At 37.3% G+C, this 10,479-nt stretch overlaps 1 protein-coding gene across 1 annotated transcript in view; it reads left to right on the top strand.

The window, feature by feature from the left end:
* Window positions 1-762: 762 nt before the first annotated feature.
* Window positions 763-10,479, top strand: part of CSRNP3 (cysteine and serine rich nuclear protein 3) — a gene marked incomplete at its 3' end in the record, with an annotated part of 84,249 nt that continues 74,532 nt past the window's right edge. Inside the window, exon 1 of the mRNA XM_080346542.1 lies at window positions 763-819. The remainder of the gene's footprint in view (window positions 820-10,479) is intronic.

Raw genomic sequence — 10,479 nt, 5'->3', positions numbered from 1 at the left:
TTGAGGCCCACAAGTTGAAAATTGTTCATGCAGTTGTTTTTTTACATTTGAATTCTTATTTATGTAGAAAGTTTTGTGTAGACAAAGTTCACACAGCACATTGGATTTTGGCTACTGTATTATAAAGACAGTAAAATAAGTGCACGTGCTGATTACATGGGTAGAGCTTTACATATGTAGAACTTCAAGAAAAAACACCTGGTAATTATTTCAGGTATTTCATAAATACTGCCTCAAGCAGAAATAAAAGGTGGTGTAGTAGGAAATTACTGCTATCCATCCCTAAATTATTCTAATTTGCACTGAGATTTCAGATTCTTGCTTTTTATAAAAACACCACTGTTTTGATAATTACAACAATTTTTAAATACATAGCAGCTCATAGTCAGTCTCTAATAATGTATCCAGGCAATAACTATGTTCCTACAGCTCTTTGCTTGTTTTTTAACTTATAGAAAGGAGCTAAAAGGGAGAACTGCTATTCACTAGTGGAGCTGAAAGTTATTAATAGAGAGACTTAGATTTTTCTTGTCTTTATATTTTATTACTTTCCAGTACAGAGCGTCCTTGCTAATTACTAAGTAGCTTATTAAAGCTGGTTTTTAGATGTGATTTTTGTTTTGTGTTCTCCTTGCTGTTTTCCTATTTTGCCAGCATGCAGATGGGGGTGGGGAGTGGGAACTGAGGGAGAGAGCATGTTCCAGAGCATGCCAGGATGACTTCAGTTATTGGAAGACTGCTGTCTGATGGATGTAGAAAGGGGGAGTAAACCTCTCAGTCTGCACTGACGGAGCTGAAACACAGAAACCCAATTTACAGGTAAGGTGAAAAAAAAATTCCTGTTCTGAACAGTTATTCTTGATCCTTGCCACAACATTTATTGGCTGTAAAAAATGCATGTGCAAGCATCTTGCTGTTTGTTCCTCATTAATGACTTTGAAGCAGCTTTTCAGGTTATTATTTCTCCTGCCTAGGAGGTTTCAACCGATGTGAGATCTATAGGCGGTGAAATCACAGGCATGCCTGATGCTATCTGACAACTTTCACATGTGACACTATAGGCATTGCGTCTCCTGATGCTGAAGTTGTTCAGTAAGCTGTAGGGAGAGAGGTCTTTTGTGTGATGTATTTTGAACAGTGAGTATTTCCACTATATGCTACCAGCTGGAAAATAGTGCTGAAAGATCTAAAAATATTTTGAGTTTGGATAGGAAAAGGACTTAAACTGCTTCTAAAACTGTATGTGTTTTATTTAGTGTTGAACATACACTAAAATGGCTCCTCAGAGCAACTCTTAAAGGCTTTTTGTGGATTTTTGCATTATTTTTAGGTTTGTAATAAATTTAGTTTGTAATTTAGTCATGGTATTGTCTTCGTCAAAAAGAGAAAGCATGATGCATATAATTAAATTATGTGTACAAGACAGATAAATCTTGTAGTACCTACAGCAGTTATGTACGAATTTTGATCAACTTGAAATGGCTTGTATGGAAGCTGTTCTGCTGAGTTTACATGCTACTACCTGCAGCTCTTAGTTCAGAGATGCTGGGGATGGCAAGTAGAAAATAATTTGCTTGGTACAGAAAATAATGCATTTATCGAGCCACATTATTTGGGGATACAGGACTACAGGCAGAAGTCCTGGCCCCACTGAAAGGATTGGAGATTTTGATATTCGCCTACCTGGGGCAAGGATTTCAATGTGTCAGCTCTCTATTGACTTATTTCTACGTTTTACATGTAGCAAATGATTGTTAAGCTACAGGACCTTGTTTTGCTGGTTTGAAGCAGAAATCTTCTCTGAAATAAACATCGGAATTGTAAATTGTTGCCAGTGTATAGGGGTGTGTGTTTGTGGTGGGGTGTTTTTATATGGTTTTTTGTTTGGGTTTTTGTTTTTAAAGCAATTAGACATTTGTATTACTTCACAATAGTGATGGAAATAGCATCATGATGGGAAGTATTTTGGTTTAGATAATTATATATTTGATGAATTTAACCTCTTGAGTATATGATGTACCTCCTTTAAGATAATTAGGTAACCACTGTATATTTCTAACGTGACTTTTTTCTAGAATTTCTTGAAGTTAATGTATTATTAAAAAATATCCATCCTATAAGCAATTATCAGTATATACATTTTATGGAAAAGGTTCCTTTTTAAAGTAGTATAAAGCAGTTGTTAATTCCCATTACAGTTGTCCATATATTTTGAATACTGTATTCTAAATTAATCCATCGATAGAAAATCTGGGAATGTTATCCTGGGAGCAAGTAGTTTTTAAGTAGTTAATTGTTATTCTTTATACTGCACTGAAAATATAATAATGGGATTATTTAGTTGTCACAGTCCATTTATATAGCACTGAAATAAAGGAAAATATTAGAAGCTTTCTGCTCAGTTTGAGAGTGTATAGTCATAAAATACATTTATAAAGCTAAAACACTGAAATTTAGTTTTCATTTAAGTGATGTTATTAAAGAAAACCAGGACAAGGTCAATAAAACTCTGAGTACTACAGAGGACTGGAAGAAGCTTTGTCCTCTGTCTACTTATTTATACACCTTACTGGCTAAAAGCATCTGGAGTTTTCTCCTAGCTGTTTCTTCCGAGAATGGCACCTGACATATTTGCTAAACAAGTAGTCAATCAAAAAATTAATAATTTACAGTTAATGTCAGCAATTCACAAAATTATTCTAAAAGACTGAACTGTTTGTTTTGTTTTGTTTTGTTTTTTTGTTAAATACCGGAATGTGAACACTGCTGAATAATACTACCTGGAAAATAGATGAGTTGCATCCTAACATTTGTTGTTTGTAGGGAATGGATATCTACTTGAAAGCATAAGCACAACTGTTAAATTACAATCTCAAATCTATGTATTCCAGTCACTTTGATTTTTCTTCATCGAATGAGAAATCTGACTCAAAGCAGCTCCAGTAACAGAGAGGAGTTGATGAAAATGGAGATCTAGTTCCACGTGTATTTAAATTATTCTGTCTCCTTGGAAACACTGCTGCTGCAGATGGATTTGGCTTTTGGTGGCTAAAAATATCTGCCACTTAATAACAACAGCATGAAAGATACTGAATAAAACTACTGTGTTGTCACTAGTTTTAAAGTTCCCTAATGATTCAGGTATTCTGCATGAAGTAAAGATTTGCACTTTCTGTCCAGTATTCCCTATCAGCTGCTGCCAGCACTCACCAGCTTGCTGGAAATGAGAGAAACTCATTAGCCTGGGTTGCAGACCCTACTAAGAAGGGACCATGTGAGTGGGAGACAGGGTAGGTGAAGAATTTGAAAGCAGATAAAGTTGGAAAAAAAAGTTCATGGTGGTGGTGCAGGTATGTGTTGTGTAGTATTTGAGAATACAGGCTTATATTCTCAGTGAAGTCAACGGTATGAAGAGTATGCTTAAGCCCTACCTTTGTAAGTTAACAATTTGTAAGTAAAAGGTGGGTTTGTTTTGTTTTGTTTTTTAATTGCAGAATCTTTAGTGAATGTTTCCGTAGCAGTTTTATGTGTAGGTGATTTAAATATCCCACAAACCATCCTAAGTCAAATATTCAATTACCTTCAACAAAAGCCAAAACGTAAATTATTAAAGAACTCATTATAAGCAAGAAATAGCATTGCATTACTTAGCGTTATTAAGAAAATTAATCATTTAAAGAATTAGTTCCTTTCAGATAAGAGAGTGTAGGCACATTTTTTTCGGAGTTCTTTATTATTTATGCCCTCTACCTATCACAACTTCTTTTGTTGATAGCTGATATTCAGTATATATGAAAAATACCAAGACTGCTTTTCTGATCTCTCCGTTTCCATTGGATGGCTTCCTGCTTGTGCCCAGAGAACAGAACAAATGGCAGACATTTCCTCGATGCTGTGTGGTGGGCTAAATGTGCCTCTTTTATTCTTTCTTTTTGTTGGTATATATGTGATTTGTTGTAGCACAGATCAAAACTGGTGGTTGATTTTTCCATTATGGAATGAGGTATTTTTCCTATTCTGCAGTGTCTCATAGGAAATATTATAATATTACAAAATATTGTTACACATCTAATTAATCCTCTGCAAATTAATACTGAAATCCATTTGTAGATGAGAACACAAATACCAAAGGTAATTTAAAGTAAATGTTGAATACTTGCCTTTATTAATTGAAATAGGTAAGAGGAAAGAATCTGGTACCTGTATTTGTATATGAGACTATTTACATGTTAATAAGGCAGATTATTAAATGAATTATAGAAACTTTTTTGTGATGGCAATAAAATTTAATGAATAAACCTAGGTTGCTTTATTTTAAAAGACTCCTTTCCTATAGTATGTAATTTAAGATTTCATGGAGAAAATAAGTAAATCTAAACATTGTTTGAGGAAGTAAAGGTGGAAGTAGCATCTGTGTATTTTACAGTGATAGACAAGTTGTACCAATTTGACATGTATCCTTTGATTTCTGGATATAGAAGCAGAAGTTTTCATCTGCTGAAAATAGTAATGAGATTGTTTGTTGCACATTGCCTGTCATTATGTCTAGGTTGGGGAAGATGATGATGATAACGTAGAGACAGTACTGCATTTTTCGTGTGCGTGGTGGGTGTTTTGTGTGAGGTTGTTGTTGGGAATTTTTTTTATGTATGTTGGTGTTGTGGAGTGTTTTTGTTTTATTTTGTTTTACAAGTTGCAGGCAAATGAGCTGAGGTGTCTGCCAGGCTAGGTTTTTCCAGCAATTTTCAGCCTGCGCTATACAACTAATACCAGACCACGCAGGTGAAGACAGATTATCTTAACAGATTTGTCACTCTCCAAAAAACCCCCAAAGTGTCCATTCATCTTGTTTCTAAACTCCTAAAAGCAGACAGGATGGATGAATTTTTTAGGGATATGATTTAGAGGTGGACTTCGCAGTGGTAGGTTAACGGTTGGACTCAATCACCTGAAAAGTCTTTTCCAAACAAAATGATTTTGATTTTTAATCTTGTCACATACAAGTAGTACTGTTAATTTCAATAATTATGGCAAGAGCAAAAAGTATGAAGGATTTGGTCCTTTCTTAGATAAAATTTGCATGTATACTCCCCTGTCCTCCCTTGGACATGCACATAACCCTCCATACAGAAACTATTAAAGCTGGAAGGGTTCGCTCCTGTCTTTTCAGATAGAAGAGAAAAACCTAGCTGAGAGTTACTTTTGTAAATATGTTCCTGTATGTTTTTGTGTCACAAGGTCATATTGTACCTCTTGGAGTTCAGATGTTCTGGTTTTGGGGGTACTGTTTGTTTGTTTATTTTTGTGAGGTTTGTTGTTGTTGTATTTGTGTGCGTGTTGTGGTTTTTTTGTGTTTCTGAAACCCTAAACACTACATATTTCAGAGAATGGCAAACCCTGTGTCAAGATGCAGAGATCATGGGGCAGAATGGGAGAGCTCTTGAATTCATGATGGTTCTGCTGGCTTTGTTGACAACAGTGAATGAACAGCCAGGCTGTGTGTTAAATAGCAAGCTAAGAAGCATGTGTCAGGGCCGTAGAGGTGTGAAGGCCCCTTGGGCATATACCAATCTTCACCGTGCTTTACTTTGTCAGAGGCATGCTTAGATCTATAAGATATCCTACCATGTTGTGCAGCTTTTTTGCAGGCAGTGTACAAGATTTATGTTCATGACAGAGCAGTGTGGAAGATCAGTACTGACATAGTAAAAAGGCAGGTCACAGTGTGCCAGTTAACATTACTACTTGGCTAATTTGAGCAAAACTTGTATTAAAGACCACTTATTTCCAGCACTCTAAGTTGATGGTATTTCCAGTCTCCACTACAGAGCTGGACCCTACTGCCATGCTTGTAGCTTGGAGTAGCATAATGCAAAGCCACTGTGCCAAAAACATGCTGAAAACACTACTGCCAGTCTCAGCATCTAATTCCAGTTGCTGGGGAGGGGCTGAGCAAGCCAAACGTTCTCTGTTCTTTTGCAGAGGTGCAATAAGGATGTGTTCTTAGTGTGCTGTCTCCCATATAGCAACTGAACCAGTTCTTCACCTGCCTACTCACTTCTCTCAAAAAGGCTGTACATCTGTAGAAGTCAGTAGGACTGCTGGCAGTGTTTTTCTGTTTTCATATTTTAATTTTATGAAGAGTTGTGGCATCTCCTGGCCAGAGCTCTGCTGCAAGCAGTCCTGCAACACAGTTTAAAAAGTAGTAAGTCATTTCTGGGAGCACACATACAAACTTATTTTTTTTCTGGGATACAGATATTTCTGTAGTGCAGGTCAAATACATTGCACTGTGTGTGTGTATATGTGTGTATATATATATATATATATAAAATTCAAACAGTGAGATGAAAATCTTTCACAGAGGTTTTGGGTGAAGAGATTTTAATTTATGAAATTTAATCATCAAAGCTTAAAACCTAGAAGAGAAGTGGCCAATGCCAGGTCTTCAGGAGGTGTTACCTAAGACTTTGGAAAGTACTTCATGACAAGCCCAGCTAAAAGTGTTCTAGATGACTTGGAGGTTAGACATTGTGAACCTGAGTTTGTGACCCAGCTTTAGCATGATTTTTTTCCTGAATCTCCTGTTTGCCTCTAGGATTGTGTCATTTATGCAGTTCTTGCTTCAACAAGCTTAGAAAATTGTTCTAAATGAAAGACAAGCTCAAACTAAACAGTTTGTGTATACAAATCTCATCTTGACAGAAAAGACCTATTGCTGAATGTCTCTGAATCCCATTTTCCCAGGTTGTGCCTTTGTCACCGGAGACCTGAATACTAAGCTCCTGGATGCCTGGTTATATTATCATTGCATCTTACTCATTTTGCTCACTGGAGAGCGTGCTGAGAGAAGACTTACGAGAACTAGCCTAGGATTTTCTTCTATTGGCTGAATTATATCAGCATTTCATTTAACTGTTGACATCAGCTGATGTAGCTAAGAATTGTACTGAGGCATCAGAAGGCTATTTTGCTACTGCTGTATGCAGGAGTTTTATATTTGGATGATGGAGGGGACACATTTACATGCTTGGTGCATGTAGGACTTTGGGATGTTTCTGGAGATTTAAGGGAGCCAGATCACTACCATTGCATCTGTGCTGCATGTAGAGACAGGAGGTGAGCATATGCCAGCATCCTTTCTGCATTCTAAATTCATTGCCAGTGGAGGTAGTTGGCATGCGAGAGTGTACAACAGTGTGTAGGCAATCTAGAGATTAGTGGATTAGTACTCAAGTGTGAAATCAGGAGTGCTGTAAAGTGATGGTATAGAAACCCTGCAAAGAGCAGACTTGGTGGGAATTGGCTTGCAATGCCAGAACAGATTCCCCAGGTTGAATTGTGCAGCCTTATCTCGCAGGATTTACTTAGTGCTATGGACTTAGCTAGACTGAAGCAAACAAGCAGAGAAAGACTTTTCTTAGTTTGTGTCTGTGTAACTTGAACACCATTGTAAGCACAAGTTTATGAGTAAGATTATACTAATCATATTCCTTGTGCCTATACAGAGCAGTCTCTTAAGTGGAGTTAGCTTGCTATGTGTTTTTAATTTTTACATATTATAGTTGTGAAACTATCAGATCCTACCTCTGGCAAATGTACTTGTGATTAGAGCTGCCAAATACAAAAAAAAGTGTATTGCAAACATTACTTTGAATTCTGAACAGCTGTTTTATTCATGCTCATGTACCTCTGTTGTTCACTGTTTGCAAGCATTCATGCAAATGGATTTTTGTCTGCATTAATTCAGTCCTTTAGATGAATAGTCATTTTCACAAGCAAATGATATTCTTTGTGTGAGTGATGTTGTCTCTATAGATGCTTTTGGGGTTGACTCTTCTCACCCCTCCCTCCACTTAAAACTGTCAGTTACGCAAAGAGCAAAATATTTAAGTGCCATATGTGGAACCAAGCAAACACCTTGGTGTTCACAATGATCTCTGTTGCTGACATGTGTTCAGCAGGTAAGAAAAATGTCTTTAAAAAATGAAGCTTTGTTTGCAAGCTTATAAAAGGACCTAAATTCAAAAAAGAATATTAATCACAACAAATAATCCAAATATCTCTGCTTGTAAGTATGAATATTCATGATTTAACTGTGAAATTATTTGCCAGCTCTCCCTAGCATGTTACAGTAAGTGTGGACTGGCCAGTGGGTGGGAGTTGATTGTAATGACTACTTTGCAGTACTGTTTTATGTGTAGCATCTGTTTTCTGCATCTTCCTGTTCTGTTTTTAGTCATTTACATAGAAGTATTTTTTCTGAAGTGAATCTGTATTGCTACTACAAATTTTGTCTGAATTTTTCCTTTTGGGACAAGGCAAAATGCAGTGTGACTCATAGGTCAAGTCTTGCCTGCCTTAGTATTTTTATCTTTGTTCTTATTTTCAGATAGGAATTTCTGTCCAGGTAGATTTCATCATGATATGTGATCAGCTTTCAAGAAGGAAGTAGTACAAAATAAGGTTTCATAAATAAATGAAAGAAGAAATTAATATGATTTTTTTTTTTCCTTCTCTAAATGCCAGTGTGTTCTTGCACTTTTTCTCGTTTTTCCTGAGCTTTGGTCAATGACTGATTCCTGTATTAAGTCAATAACTGATTCGTATAGTGAGGTTTTGCTCTAAATAATGAGGAAATATAATCTGAGGCAGGGCCCTATTTTATTATTTCATATTGGTTTTGTTATGATTACTGCATACGGTATCACAGAATCACAGAATGTTAGGGCTTGGAAGCGACCTCAAAAGATCATCTAGTCCAATCCCCCTGCCGGAGCAGGAACACCTAGATGAGGTTACACAGGAATGTGTCCAGGTGGGTTTTGAATGTCTCCAGAGTAGGAGACTCCACAACCCCCCTGGGCAGCCTGTTCCAGTGCTCTGTCACCCTCACTGAGAAGAAGTTTCTTCTCATATTTAAGTGGAACCTCTTGTGTTCCAGTTTGCACCCATTACCCCTTGTCCTACCACTGATTGTATATTTGTGAACATTAATAAGGTCACCCCTCAGTCTCCTCCAAACTAGAGACCCAGCTCCCTCAGCCTTTCATCACAAGGGAGATGCTCCACCCTGCGCTGGACTCTCTCCAGCAGTTCCTTGTCCTTCTGGAACTTCATATACTTGATGTTTGTCTTCACAAGTATGTCATGTACCTGTTCAGTTTCCCATGTGATATGTTGTATGAGCTGTAGACTGTAGTGCTGAATTTTGTAAAACAGTCATTTATTTGAAGATTTTGACCACAATGAAAACGTCTTTGGATTTGTCTCTGTCACTGCACAGGATTTGGAGATACTTGCTTTCTAAAGGACTGCTGCGGTGAGATTGTTAATGGTTTTCTAAAATTTCCAGCCTTTTCAGGTACAAGAGAAAATCAATCTAGCCAGGCTTTTACGTTATTTTACTTTGTAGGTTCCAGGTAGTATTGTGACTGTTTGAAATATATCCCCTGCATTTACATGGGATTTTTGTCTTCTAGTAATAACATGTTGCCTCTGAACTTTTTAACTGTATAGTGCCTGACAATTATCTGGCATCATAGCAAGGCAAAGCTGGTTGCCATGGAGCTTTGAGGACTTGCTTTGCCAGTCAGCGTACCTGCAGCAACTGGTTAAATGATCTCTTTGTGGCAGTAGTTTCTTCAAGGTGGAGGAAAACTAGGAAAGAAAGGAGGAAATATGTGTGGGGGTGTTTAAGATAGGTATATTTTTCTCCCAGCCCACATCCATTGTGTGCTTTTGCTGTGGCAAGTTGCCATTTCCTTGAAGAATCCTTAACTGCGTCAGTCAATTGGCGTTTGACCTAGAGCTCACAACCATCTGTATAGCTGATTTTCCTTGCTTTAATACTATTCCTGCTGCTTCAACTTTGTTTTGCTTTGCTGTGGATTAATGCCACATTAGCATGGTGAGGAGCCTGGCAGAGGGTGATATATCACATCACTGTGTGGGGATTTTTTGTTCTGAAGGATCCATCAACAAACAGGGAAGCTTCCGGTGCCTGCTTGCTACTCAGTTGTGTGAATCAGCAGGATGCTGCTCCAAATCAATCTTAGCTACTAGACAGCTGTTTAATAATTATCCAGAAAGGTCTGTTTCTAATTGAACTTTGCAAGCCAACTTTCTCCCTTTTTCACCTGAACTGACAGTTTGATGTAGCAGTACTCTAACTATAGCTGGTGGCTGTTTTTCAGAGTTTGCCTCTGAAAGCTGGACCTCACTGGTATCCTACTGGAAGTCCAAGAATATTGATTTACCACTTCGTGCATTTGTTTTTCTCAGTTATGTGATGTTCTTTAGTTCCTGTAGTCAGTAATGGACTTTTGTGTACTGGATTCTATGCAGAAATACACATGCTTATTTTCTTCAGAATATACATATAGCTATAGTACTTCTGTGAGTTTGAGGTTATTCCCATCCTAAATAATGGTACTGTCTTGCATGCCACAAGTGCCTTTTGTGTTAGCAAAATTGTAG

The sequence above is a fragment of the Nesoenas mayeri genome, assembly GCF_963082525.1.
Source record: "Nesoenas mayeri genome assembly, chromosome: 6".
NCBI lineage: Eukaryota > Metazoa > Chordata > Aves > Columbiformes > Columbidae > Nesoenas > Nesoenas mayeri.
Note: the sequence above shows the minus strand (reverse complement) of the source record. Positions and strands in the feature narration are given on the sequence as shown.